Source organism: Phaseolus vulgaris, chromosome 5, assembly GCF_000499845.2.
Source record: "Phaseolus vulgaris cultivar G19833 chromosome 5, P. vulgaris v2.0, whole genome shotgun sequence".
In the NCBI taxonomy this organism is placed as follows: domain Eukaryota; kingdom Viridiplantae; phylum Streptophyta; class Magnoliopsida; order Fabales; family Fabaceae; genus Phaseolus; species Phaseolus vulgaris.
In genome coordinates, this window is record NC_023755.2 from 13,557,388 (window position 1) to 13,571,997 (window position 14,610).

Below are 14,610 nucleotides of genomic sequence, written 5' to 3' on the forward strand. Positions count from 1 at the left end.
ACAGAGCTTTACTAGTTTGAATGATGTAGAGGAAAAATTTCTGCAAAGATATTTTCCAATCTCTTGTTACATCAAAGCAAGGTCTGAAATCTCTATGTTCACACAAGGAGCAGGTGAATCTTTTTGTGAGACGTGGGAAAGATTCAAAATGATGCTTAAAAAATGCCTAAATCATGGGTTGGAAGATATTGCTCAACTGAGCATATTCCTGAATGGACTCAAATTTGACACAAAGATCAACTAATTATCAAGCCCAACATGATAGACAAGGTGTTCAGAAGAAAGAGTTGTTAAAAGATGCACTATTGGCTCAAAATAAAAGTTTGACGCAGTAGATTGAGCAACTAACTGCACAAATGGCTAAATTGCCTCAACAATTACATGTTCTTCTTCATCTCAAAGCCGGAGTCAACCAATTGGGTGTGATTTTTGTGGAAGTGATAATCCTATTGGTCACTATTCTTATCAGAACAATTCCCTTAAAACTGAGGTAAAGTACATGGGTAATCAGGGAAGGCAAGGTGGTTTCTTCAATAATTAAGGTCCTTTCCAACAACAACAACAACCTCTATATCCTTCAGATACTGAAAGACTGAATAAAGTTGAAGATACCATGGAGAAACTCATCAAAGCCACTATGGCCAGTCAAGAGAATAATATGGCAATAGTCATAAATATAGAAATTCATATGGGACAGAGTGCCAAACAATTAGCAGAGAGACAAAGTGGCAAGTTTTCAGTCAATGCCCAAACCAACCCAAGAGAGCATTCCAATGAAATTGTCGCCGAGTGTGGTAAAATAACAGGAGAGAGGGATGGTAAAATTGTAGGGGCTGAGAAAGAAAAAGATGAGACTGAGAGGGAAAGAGATGAGAAAGAGAGAAAAAAAAAAAAAGTGAGGAAGAAAAAATTAAAAATAAAGAGAGAGGTGTTCTTGAAAAAGATTTATTATATCCCCAGGCTCCTTAAAAAAAAGAGAAGGAATTGTTTTGACAATTTGCTCCCTAAAAATTATTTTGCAGGAAATTTCAAGCAAGATTCAACACTTCAGAGATTTCGAAAGAATAGGAGCTATATTGAAGAGAGAAATATAGAGCTGGAGAATAAATATAATGCCATTATTCAAAAGGGCTTCCCCTGACTATAGGTGTTTTATGTATAAACAAGGCCTTACTGAATTTAGGGGCAAGCATCAATTTAATGCCTTTGGCAATACTAAGGGAGATAGGTGATTTGCAGGTTCAACCCACCAAGATGTATCTACGGTTGGCAAACAGATCCATCAAATATCCTTATGGTGTGGTTGAAGATGTTCTTGTGAAGGTAGAAAAGTTCATATTGTAGAACATGGTAGTTTTGATTTTTCAAATCTATGGTGAAGGTTGAAGTTGTGCTGCTTTTGGTTTGAGCTTAGTCTAGGTTGTTTAGAATTCTTGTAATGATCATTCCTAGTCCCTTGTAGAAGCTTGCTCAATCTGTTTTAAAAGAGAAAAGTGTTTTTCTAAGCAAAGAGAAAAACAATCGGTTGAAACCTCGAAATAATCGGTTGTTTGTCACTTAGTTTGTTTGAAGATTTAAAAACTGTTTTTGACTTGGTTAAATAACTTTCTAACCAATTCAACCGGTTAAAACGACTTTTCAACCGGTTGATTTGTAAGAATGTATGGCTTTAAACTAGAGGGGGGGGGTGAATGGTTTAAAGAAGGTTTTCGCAAACTTTTTAGTCTAGAATGAAATTCCTTTGATAAAACTTGAATCAGAATTCAGTTTGCCAAAAACACAAAGCAATTTAGCACAGCACCAGAAAAACAATCGGTTGTTTAGCAGAAACAATCGGTTGTTTAGCAGAAACAATCGGTTGTTTATACCAGTTCACAATATAAACTGAAATTAAAGAGTTCAAGGGATAGAGAGATTGTACACACAGAGTTATACTAGTTCACTCTTAACCAAGAGCTACATCCAGTCTTCCCAAAAACCACTGGGGAATCCACTAAGCAATCAACCCTAGATTACTTACAACACTACCAAAGAAGTGACCTTGATCCCCTCAAGACACAAACTTCCTTTGGCTTAGCACAAACACCACTAAGAATGATGATCTTGATAACCTCAAGAACACACAACACTTCTTAGCTTCACACATAGAGTTTCTTCAAAGTACAAAAGGATTACACTTGTTACAGAAAGATCTGAAATCAATACAAGATGAAAATCCTATTCCACACTCTCTTGATCCAAGCAATTTCAAAGCAAACTTCAACTCTACAAAAGAAAAATCAGTGAAAAAGTCAAATCTGTTTTTCTTTTATTTAATCTCAGTTCTTATTTGTTACATAAACATAACAAACTATTTATTGCTTTCAAAGACTGGTCAAAGCATTTAAAACTGGAGCGTAATCAGTTATAAAATCATTTAATGCTCAGTCAAAGCACAAAATAGTTTTATGTTATGGTCCCAAAACAAAAAATCGGTTGAATGCTCATATCAATCGGTTGTTTTGGTTTGATAGCAAGTCAACCATCAAAAATAGTTTTCAACCTTTCTAAAAACACCTAAGTATAAAACAATCGGTTGTTTCGACAAAACAACAGGTTGTTTTTCACTTAGTTTGAAAACACTTTCAATTAAAAGGTTTAAGAATGCTTAAGCTTTGGATTCAATCAAGAGTGGATTTACACAGAAAATCTACCCCAGATCCTATTCTAAAACACCTCTGCAACAACAAGCACAACCAGCCTTCCATCAAACTTCAAAGGGTTTGGATTCTTCAAAGCTTGAACATACCTGATTCAACATGATTGTCACATTTCATAACAGCTTTTCAAAAACCTGTTAATCTGTTTTGCAATTGAATCAAAACTATTTTGGCTCATAATTGCTGCCTAGAACAACTAGTTTTGAGAACTATAAATAAGGATTTTCTTTTTTAAACAAATACACAAGTTAGATATCAAATACAATGAGATTGAGATTGATTTTGAGAAAAGTTTTTCAAAGGTTTGCAATATTGCTAAATAGTTGTGCACTGGTTCAAGGTCTGATCATAGGAGCTCTATGATTCCTGTAAACTCAGGTGTAGTCTGTTCCTTTCATGATTCTTGTATTTGTTCTTTTATAAACTTGTAAAGTGTGTGGAAATCCTGTAAAGTCAGAGGGTGTTCTGACTAAGGGTGTGTATAGCTAAGAGGGCGAATGGTTCTTCTGGTATCAAGATCACCTCTTTCTGTTTGTGTGAGTTGTAATTTGTGATTGGTTACTAGTGGAACCCAGTGGTTGTTCTGGCAACTGGATGTAGCTCAAGGTTGAGTGAACCAATATAAATTGGTTGAGTAATCTCTTTCTCTCTCACTCCTTATAAACTATTTTTTTTTTAATTCTACTTTTGCTGCTGCCATAAACAACCAGTTAAAACGACGTTTCAACCGATTGAAATTCTGCAAACAGTTTCTCTTACATTGTTTGATTGGCTTCCTTGATTGCTTAGTCTGTGATTGTTGATAAAGCTTCATTCTTATTCAATCTTTGCGAAAATCTTTTAATAAACAATTCACCCCCCTCTTGTTTAAGCCCTTAATTCTAACACATATTTCATGTGGATTTTGTTATAATGGACATGAAAGAAGATGAGGAGGTTCCATTGATACTTGGCAAACCCTTTATGAAGACTGTTAGAAGCATAGTTGATGTTGATAAAGGAGAACTTCAACTTAGAGCTCAAGATGAGGAGGTAACTTTTAATCTTTTTTAAGGTCTAAAAAGTTTTAATGTAGGGGAAGAATTTATACAAAAGGATGTAACAAAGGGAGTTGTCCACCTTGAAATAAATAGGCGTCAAGCTAGATGACGTTAAACAAGTGCTCACTAGGAGGCAACCCAGACCTCATTTTAGTTTTATGTTGTTTGTGTTATCTTTATTTTAATTTTACCTTTAAAAAAATCATGTTTTCTTGCAGGCATTCTCGCCTAGGCGAGTCCAATCTCGCTTAGGCGAGTTGAACGACGAAAAGTGGGGTGCTCTTTGGAGTCATCTCACTCAAGCGAGTTTGATGACACAAAATTTGATTTTTCTACAGGGAATCTCGCTCAAGTGACACAATTCTCGCTCAAACGAGTTTTACGACAAAAAAAAATGAGTTCCTTACAGGGAATCTCACTCAAGCGAACAATTTTTGCTAAACAATTTTTTTTTTCTCAAAGGTAACCCCCTCCATATATGCCTCCCGATCAGTTTGCATGTTATGTATTTTAGACTGGGGACAGGTTCTATTATTCAGGGGGCAGATCCAGCAAATGAAGCAAGACTATAGATGAATACTTAAACAAAAAGTTGGATGACTTCCTAAGAAGAGAGGATTGAGCAAAAATATGGTTTTATCTTTCTAATTCTCTTTTCTTTTCAATTATTTGAATTTTGTTTTAGTTTTCTGTTTAGGTTTTTTATTTATTTTATTTTTCAGTTATTTTGTTTTCTGTTTATTTGCTTAGTTTGTTTATTTGCTTATTTTGTATTTTGAATAAATTTGTTGTTTTTGCTATTTTGTTAGTTTTATGTCTTGAATTATTTTTCTTGAATAAATTTCAGTTTTAATTTGTTTTTTTTTCTAGTTTATTTTTCTCAAATAAAAAATAACTAGAATATAAAATTGAAATTGTGGAAAAAAAAGAATTTGTGTTTAAATATTAAATAGTGAGATGAATTAGACACATGTTATAAAAGAAAATATGATTGAATCCCTATTCAAATATAGTTAAAATTGTGATACATGAAAATCTAACAGGATGATTGATTAGAACAGAGAATGACAAAACAAAAAGTAATGAGACCAATTAATAAGTGAGTGTGTGAACCTTAACAGTTTTGAGAGTTTTACTGATGAACTGACATTTGTGGTTGCTTAATTTTTATTTTTTGTTACATCATAAAAGAGCATGGAGATGATTGAGGCATTTGTGTTAATTAGGAAACTAGGGCCAAATAGCCAACCTTTATCTTATTAGAATTCCTTTTTTTTATATCCCTGTTGAGCCAAAAAAATTAGTTATTATTGCACCCTAACCTTTGATGATACATTTTCCTACACTTTAGCATGTTTAAGGAAGGAGAACATAGATGCAATATATATAGAAAAGAGAATGGTTGATTCTAAATATTGAAAGCTCAAAAATTTTAAAATAGGAAGAATTTATTCCTATTAATGAGAAAAAGAAAAAAAAATCATGTTAAAAATCTTGAAAAGGTAGGAAGAAAAAACAAGGAAAAGTATGAAGTCAAAAGAAAATGGTTATTAGATAACATATATGTTCTCTATAATTGGATTGTAGGTATGTTCTTCTTCTTTAAGATGTGCATTTTGTTATCTGAAAAACCAATACTTGTTATCTGAAAAACCAATACTTGTTATCTGAAAAACCAATACTTTTTGGAAGTCCATCCTCTCAAGATTCATGTTTCTAATATGTTTGTGATTTGAAGATGAAATGAAAAGCAACTGTGATTTGTTATGATTTGGGGAAAATAGAGAGAAACACTTACCTGTGAACATATGAGAATGAATTCCTTGATGAATTGTCATTTATTTGTTTTGATTTGATCCTGGAAGATGATTGTGTCTATATTTTTCTATATTTGAATTTGGAAGCATCATAATTTTCTAATTTGATCTATTGTCAAGTGAATTAAGCTATTTTGATATTTAGATTCAAATTTATTCATTTACTTTGCTTGAGGACAAACAAGATTCTATGTTGGGGAGAGTTGATAAGTGCCTAATTTTAGTAATATTTCATATTAAAATATAGACACTTATGAGTATTAATTGCTAAAATAAATATAAAACAATCTCTAATTTATGAATTTATATCTTTTTACATATTTTATGATCTTATTTTAATAAGAGCATTTTATCCTCAAATTTGGTGTTAATTTTAGGTTTATATGGAAGAATAGAGACGGCTGGGCTAAAAAAGAATAATATAAGCTACAAGGAGAAAGTTGGAAGGTCCAGGATCGCACAAAAGTAAAAAGCCCAACTCAAAAACGGAGCAACTCGCTCAAGCGAGAGCGAGAATGCTCCAGTGACAACATAAAAAATCGATGCCTTTCTCGCTTAAGCGTGTTATACCTCGCTTGAGCAAGAAAGCACCAGAAACATTGGGCCATTTTATATTTTCATCAACAAGCCCATCAGCGCGACACAGGAAGTCACCTAACCTTAGCAAATTAGGTTAAATAGGGAGTTTGAGGCTCAATCCTAGTGTGCCAAATTGAAAGGAAAAACACCATTGAGTGACTTGTAATTCAATTGGAAGAATAGGAGGAGTAGGAAACATTAGAGGAGGCAACCGTCAAAAGGAAACATTCAGGATCTTCTTTTAATGTCATCCTTGCGTGTAATAGTCATCATGAGTGGCTAATTCTACCTTTTGATATTGGGAGTAATCTGTTTGAACTCGTAAGTATTGAGGTGATATTTAAATATGATATAATATTTTGTTCTTGATTGATTATTGATATTGTTGTTTTGTTTCTAATTCTTGATCATAGAATCTTAAATCTGACCGGAAAGTAATTTTATGGTTCTAACCTAAACAATAATACTTAACATATTTGAGTGTTAGGAATAGACTTGAAATGTTAATTGCTATTAACGTTTGAGCTTGACTCTAAGTTGTTTTTATAAATATGCAAGGAACGATATTTAGGAAGCATCTTAATAATTTGATATGCGAGGAATCAATATAAATGAATTTTATGCGGGCATCAATATCAATCAAAGAACATAATGTTACCATACTAATCAAAATACATAAGAGTGAGAAAGATGAAACCTAATCCCTATTTTTCCAACTTGAAGCAACCAATTCTTTGTTTTGTTTTCTAATTAATCATTGCCAACACAATCACTTTCAACACATTTTTGTATTGTTTTTTTTATATTTAGCGAACATTTTACTTGATTATTCAATTGTTCCTTGTGAGATAGATATCCGTCCTTAGGGACACATTATTACTTCTGACGACGCGGTCCACTTTTCATAAAAAGTCATCATACACTACAATTCAATATTAATTAAAAGTTAATATTGAATTTTGACAAACAATGAAGATAGGAAGACATAAAATTACAAACTTGTAGGTTCAACCATGTAAATTTTTAATTATTTGCATTGTGTCGACCTCTAAGTATGTTATATACACGTCATGTCCTGATTAACAAACTGAAACTAATCACATATGTGTCAACCTTTAACTTCATTAATACATATAATCTAACCACATTTAAAATATTGTTTACATTCCATCACAATTCTTTTTTAAAACAAAACGATTTGATAAATTTGAAAACAATAATGTTTATAAATTATATTTAATATTAAAATTAAGTTATATGTATGTTTTGGTTATAGAAACAACAATAATGTAAATCATCTTTTAATGTAAATGTTTCCCCTAGTTTGTTGTTATTGTTAATATAATGGTAAATGAGTATCGTCTATTTTTAATTTTAGGTAACTTTATCACAATTTTATTTTAGAACAATATTTAAAAGAAAAATTATAAATTGTTTTTTAACGAAAAATTTAGGTTGTGAATGATTTAAAGACGTTATTTAAAGACATTTGTGATTGAAAAATATTGAGAAAATTGATTTTAAAGACGAACCTCCTTCTCTTTAGTTCTCAATTGCATAATTTATTCTAATAAGTTCAATAGTTTCACATCATTTAAGAGTTTAAACCAAAAATAATTCACAAATACATTTCTTTCTTAGTTATTCAAGTCACATTACACTAATACAAAAGTTTAAAACAACGACCCATTATTTAATGCGGTTGTAGGGTTAGACACTATCTTTCAAAATGCGGTGACATTTTTTATATTAACTTGATTTAAGAATGAGGCTATTTGTAATAGACGCATTTTGATTTAAGAAGGCGGCTATTTGCAATAGCCACATTTATAAATGGCATTTAAGAATGCGGCTAAATAGTTGTCTTCTTATCTCGTGTATTTACGACTATGTGTACAACAAATGTGACTATAAAGCTGTCGTTTTAAATAAAAAATAGCCGTCGTCTCTCAAAAATAAATTGTAATGTAGAACTTCTATTTAAAATAAACAACACCAAAATAAACAACAACAAAAAGATTATCACTCTTAAATAAGTCCTTTAAAGTTTTTTAATTTGATACTCATTTCGTTGTAATCATATATTTTTATTAGCTGTTTATCATCCAAATTGATAATGATAATTAAATATAAACATAACAACAAATAAATATAGAATAGTATATAACCTACCACTACAAATTTTAGAGAATGTTCCAAGTAAACTATCAAAAGATATGTTTCGTATTATTCTATCCTTTGCCATATCCCAACTTATATAAAACATTTTCACCTTTCAATAACCTACATTGAATCCGAGGCTATCACCGTAAATATATAATAAAGTTGTATATCTCATTGTATCAAGAACCAGTAAATTAGTTTTGTGCTAATGACATGAAATTTGATTGAAAAGAAAAATAAAATTAAAAGGCATGAAAATAAAGAAGAAATAAGTTGAGAAAATGAAAAAAACATGAATAAACTTTATATAAGTACACATATTTTCAATATTATTTACAGCATAATAATATATAAGCTAGCACTTAAAATGCAATTAATATAAAAGAAATATTGTTATATCTAAATTATACAAATAAACCAATAATGGATAACATATATATAGATATAGATATTTAAATGTTAGATAAACTTTTAAATCATAACAAATTTTCAATAATGTGGAGATTTTACAAGTTTTCACACCAAAATTAACATTTATTATCAATTATTTTGAATATGACACAAGAATAAAAATATTATCTTAAAATATTTTGGTACTCAAATTTTATAAGAGAAGGAACAGATAATAATAATAATTCTATATCCAAGAAATAACTCCTAGATTACTTTAAATTGTTTTGGAAAAAAATAATTTTCATCATAATAAGAAAAATCACAATAAATTTTATAATTAAATATATAACAATATTTTTTATTTTCTATTATTACCATATAATCAATCTCTTCTCCAAAATATTTTCATATTAATTATATTTTAAGTGCTAACAAATAATATAATAACATTTTATATAAAATTAATTATTTATTTGATCACATTAAAATTCTACTTTAATAATAAAATATTAATTTCTTTAATAAAAATTATAGCATTTATTTCTGTGTGACTAGTAGACTCTGAACTAAGTCGATAATATAAATCAAACTAGACATTTATGAATACTTCTCAACATCTAAATAACATGAAGTAATATTATTTTAATTTCAAGAATTATTTGATAAATACTACAATTTTTTCTCATCCTTTATAACTACAATAAAGTAACTCATCATTATGCATCTCAATCCAGGGAGTGCGGGTTTGATTATTTTATCTCCATCTCTTAAAGGAAAAATCATTCCATCTTCATGATATTCAATTGGTATGAATTTTTTTGTGTCATTCACATTCTATCGGGAGATAGATATACACATATTTACTCCCTTACTTTTCTAAATATTAATTAATTTTTTATAAGAAAATAAAAATCACAACAAAGAAAACATGATATTATCAAGTATTTAATGTCAAAAGGATACACATTTTATTTTCAACAATGTCAAATATCAAGAAAAAAGTTATAATTGTATAAATATCAAATGAGAGTATAAATTAATAATTGGATAAATATCAAATAATTATAGAAAAGAGTAAAGATGGTCAAATATATTACCTATAAATAAGCTATGAAACTTGTACTGCGCAAGAGGGCTCGTGACCTCGACCCAGGTATTTGGGGGAGATCCGCTTGGCGTTTGGGCCCTAGAGGTGGGTCGGGAGTTCGGTCCAGGTAGGGAGTTTGGCGGGATATCTATAAAAGGTATGTTATTTCTAAATACTAAAACTGAAATTGATTTGATATCTTTAGTGCCCTCACTGACTTGATCGTCAGAGTGTAATCACCAGGTAGAGCCCCCTCTGTCCAATAGAGCTGAGTGCCAGACTTGCCAGAGAAGACCCATTAGAAGCGGAGCCCTCCATCCAGTCCACCCGAGGTCAACCGTAAGAACAAAACTAGAGACTAAAGAAAAGTTAATATAATTTTTTTAGTTTGCCTAATAAATTAGAGATATTTTTGTAATTTGAAACGGGGACGAGTATGAGGACGGGTATGTGGAAAGGGATTGGGCGGATATGTACATACATATCATCTTCCCCATATCCAATTTAAAAAATTGGGTATTTTTCCATACTCATACCCGAACCGAGTCAATGCAAGAATTTTCCATTAAAATTGAGACGGGTTAGGACAATATCTACGGAGACAAGTTTATTTGTCATTCCTACTTATAATAATGACTTAAGAAAAACACTTTTTTTCCTTCATTCATTTTACACAAATTGAGGATGGTGTTCAACATCCCTTAAATTTATGATCTCATACTATTCTCCTTTTATTAATTTGAAGCTGCAAAGATTGTGCACTACTTTAGGGTTTTCCACACTACACAATATTGAGCAAGTTGTATTGTTGTTAACCTAAGGTTAGAAATTATAGTCCAATTATGTATGATACTTCTAGAATATTAACTAATGTCAAGGTAGTGCATGTATAAATTTAAATAACTTATTTTCTATTATTAAAATACTATTATTCTTATTAATATATTTTAATTTTTTTTTAAAACTACTTTGACAATATTTTTAAATATGTAATAATCTCACTATGTATTATTTTAAAATAATTATTTAAATATCATATTTGTATTCCTTATTTAAATTAATTATATTCATTTGTAATATTTTTTATTTGAATTATTTTTAATTTAATTCATTATTTAAAAACTTAAAAGGAAAATCATAATAATTTATTGTTTTTCTTTAATTTTTGTTATTTTTTTATTATAGATCTCACAACGACTAGAAATATGATCAATTTAATTCAATGTTGTATGTTGAATTTTTTGTGTTGTCCCTCTATTATTTCTTAACAAATGTACTGATTTTGATATACTAAATTTTTTTTTAAATATTTTAAAATATCAAGATTAATGTATTTTGATGCCACAATAAAGAGGCAACACTAAAAATCTAAGAAAAATCCAAATTCAATCAATTTACAATATATAAGCGAGAGACAAATCTCACCTTACAAGTCAATTTTGTGATAATATGTTAAACTTAATTAAACTTCTTAATTTTGTATAAAAATCTATTTAATGAGGTTTGTTGAGTTTATCGTGTCACTTGCTACTGAACCATCCACAAATATCTAGTCTTACATATAAAATGTTCATGTCTTAGCATAAAGGATGTGGGTTGGAGATCACACGACGACCAAAGATAATGTGTCATACCCATGGCCGAATATTCTTTGGATGACGAAAATCAGAGCCCTATAATAACATAGGGAAGAAGAGTATTCAAACGAGTAAGGAGAACTCTTCCTGATCCATACAAGAACATATAAGATTAATTTATAATATATAAGTTGGACAAAACTCATCTTACAAGTCAATCTTATAAATATAAGATCAATTTAAACTCATTTTCTAATATATTTTTTTTAACTTTTTATTTTCTTTAAATTTATTTTAAATAAAGAATATGACAAAATATAATTCCGTTATCAATTAACTAAACTCTCATGATTTCTATTTGGCAAATAATGCTGGGTGGAGTTTATTTTATATATTTTTGAAAACATTTATTTGAAAAAAAAATTAGAGAATTTAGAAAAGAATTGACTTTTAAGTTAATAAATGTTAAAGTACTACACTTTTATATATTATTCCATTGTTTTCTTTTCTAAATAGATGGTCCTTAACGTGAGGAGTTGAGTGAAGGAGCCAATGCTGCCCCCACAGCTCCACCATAACTAACTTTAATTTATAGTTTGTTATATATTTTTTGTTATTGAAAAGTTTTGTCGGGCTTTGAAGAAAAAACGTTGCAAGATTGAAAAGGAGGAACAAAAGAAGAAGGGTCCACGTGTCACGTGTGAAACGGTCTGGTCGATGGAGGCGCGGCGGCCGCTGTTGTCGTGGGCCCACAGATTCCTTCCTCTCACATTCTCACCACAACACATTTTTCTAATACTTTTTATTATTTATTTAAAAATATTTACAAAATGTGGGGGTATTTTGGTAAGAGAGGGACAGGGCGAATGATTGTGAGACACGTGGAGAGAATCACGTGGTGTGAAAGAAGAGGCACGTGGTGTGGTGTGGGATAGTGAACCGTTAGATAAGAGCTTGTTAGGGTTTGGGCGGCTGTCATATAAAAAAGATGGGAGCAGTGTCTGTCAGGTGACTCTTCTAAACTCAAACTCCACAACCCATATATTCTCACTGTCTTCTAGAACTCTCTATTAAATTAATATTCACTATATACAAACAAATATTTAGAATGCAAAGATTTTTATAATTTAGGTGAAAACAATGTTCAGCTTTTTGGTGTGTTTTGTTTTTCTTTAAATACCTTTTTCCTAGAACTTCAATATGCATCTGTGTAGTTTTTTCCCTAAATATGTTTTTCTATGCAGGTGAGTAGTAATTAAGATTGTTTCAGAAGGGTTATTAATTTTTTTAACAAAATATGTATAGTAGAATATCTTGTGTCTAATATAATTTACATCAATATTTCTCAATTTGTGTGTAAATAAGTTGAATAAAATGCATGTAGTTTATGGTAAAGAAAGGGAAATAATTGATTTTATGATTTTTTTTTTACTTTCCTTTAGGTAAACCAAACATTTTCATAATTGAGGAGTGTCCTATTGATTTATGAATTTGCACTAGAGTAGAAAAAGTTGGGGTGGAAACAAATTTATGTAGGAATGATGTAAGCAATGGATAAGGAAAAGTAGAAGGTTGAAATTGAAATTAGGGAATAGGGAGGGACCAATTAAGATGGATGCCATTGTGGCATATATCACTTTCATAAGTTTGTTCATTTTGTTTGGAACACGTTTTTGTGTAAAGCTATGATTGAATGTAGAAGTGTGGCATAGCACTACTAAAAGAAAGAAGAAAAAAAAAATACACATCCTCTATTACTCTAACTGCTATACTGTACTCATATTTTTAGTTTTGTCTCTTGGCTGCATCAAACACTTTCAATAGTTTCCCTCTTCAATAAATCAACCTCACCCAAGATTTCCATTCATTATTATTTACCTCATTTATTTCACCTAATTATGTTCAACTGTTTATACAGTTGGAGGTTAATTCTGATTAGGAAAAACACCTGCAACAACATGTTCATGCAAGTCCTCACTTTCTTATTCAAGTTCATTCAAATATGTATTACTTTGAAGAGGAGCAAGTGAACAACTAGAATTTTGAAATTAGTCCAGATTAAATGTTTGACCACAGTAAGAAATTGTCACAAATAATAAATAGACACTGTATAATTATTTAACTATAAAGTTTATTATTTGAAAAACCCAAATGAAAGTAAAATTTTAAAGATAAATAAGAGTAAAGATAAGAATATATATTTAAGGTTTTGGAATAAAAAAATATGTAAAAAGGAAAGGAATAAAAAAAAAGATGTTGGATATTCATGTCATTAACCTTTCACATATAATTCAGTTTTCCATAATTCAAGGATTTTAATTACACAATTAATTTAATGATCCATAAGATTTGTTTAAACTCATTTCTAAGTGAGAAAATATCTAATTTAGTTAAGTAAGATCTTAGCATCTTGGTACATTTATTAACCAACCAACTAAAGGCTAAAGGTCGAGGATTTAAAATTTGATTGATAGTTCTTATCCTCGCTCCTTGTGATAAGTTTTATCAGAGTTTTTATCTAAATCTTAATGTATAAACGCATTTCCAACTACAACTAAAATTATGAAGTTATGATTTAGTTTATCAGACTAACCAAACATTAAGAAAAAAGTAAAAATAATTAATTAATCAATCTTGTTTAAAAGGAGAAAATAAATCAATTGAGTTAGAAGATTGCATCAATCTCTAACAAGAGAGTTCTTAGCTATCCATGTCTTAATCCTTACACCAACATTAAGAGAAAATACTAAAAGACTTAAGAAAGTAGGGTAGTGCTTAGATATTAGAGGTACTATCCTAATGTATAAGGTTGTGATTTGTGTGTTGTCTAACCCTTAATTCATAATATTTATAGTTTTTTTTTTCAAGACTGACTTGTAGAGTGTCTCATAGATCAAACAACAACAATGACAACAAGAACAAAGTGTCCCATGACCTTAATGATTGTTGAATTAAAGTTTGTATGTCATGAGTCTCATTTAAGCTTTTCAAGACTCAGTTAAGGAAGACTATTTTGCTTAGACTTCTCAAGCGATCAACACTTACTTATGTGAACAAATATTTTGTTTGACCAATAGTTCTTTTACGATTCATGGACCCTATAATTTCTCTCACTCAAGCGAGAATCAGGATTTGATCTTGTTAAAAAGGAAAAAAGAAAAGAAAAGCAAAATATCATATTAAACTAAATTTGAAAAAAAAAAAGACTACTAAAATGATATCATAAAATAATCATAAGTATCCAAATATAAGCCA

At 29.9% G+C, this 14,610-nt stretch overlaps 1 pseudogene; it reads right to left on the bottom strand.

Annotated features, from left to right (window-relative positions):
• Nucleotides 1-74: 74 nt before the first annotated feature.
• Nucleotides 75-180, bottom strand: LOC137836284 (small nucleolar RNA R71; annotated as a pseudogene).
• Between the last annotated feature and the right edge of the window lie 14,430 nt (nucleotides 181-14,610).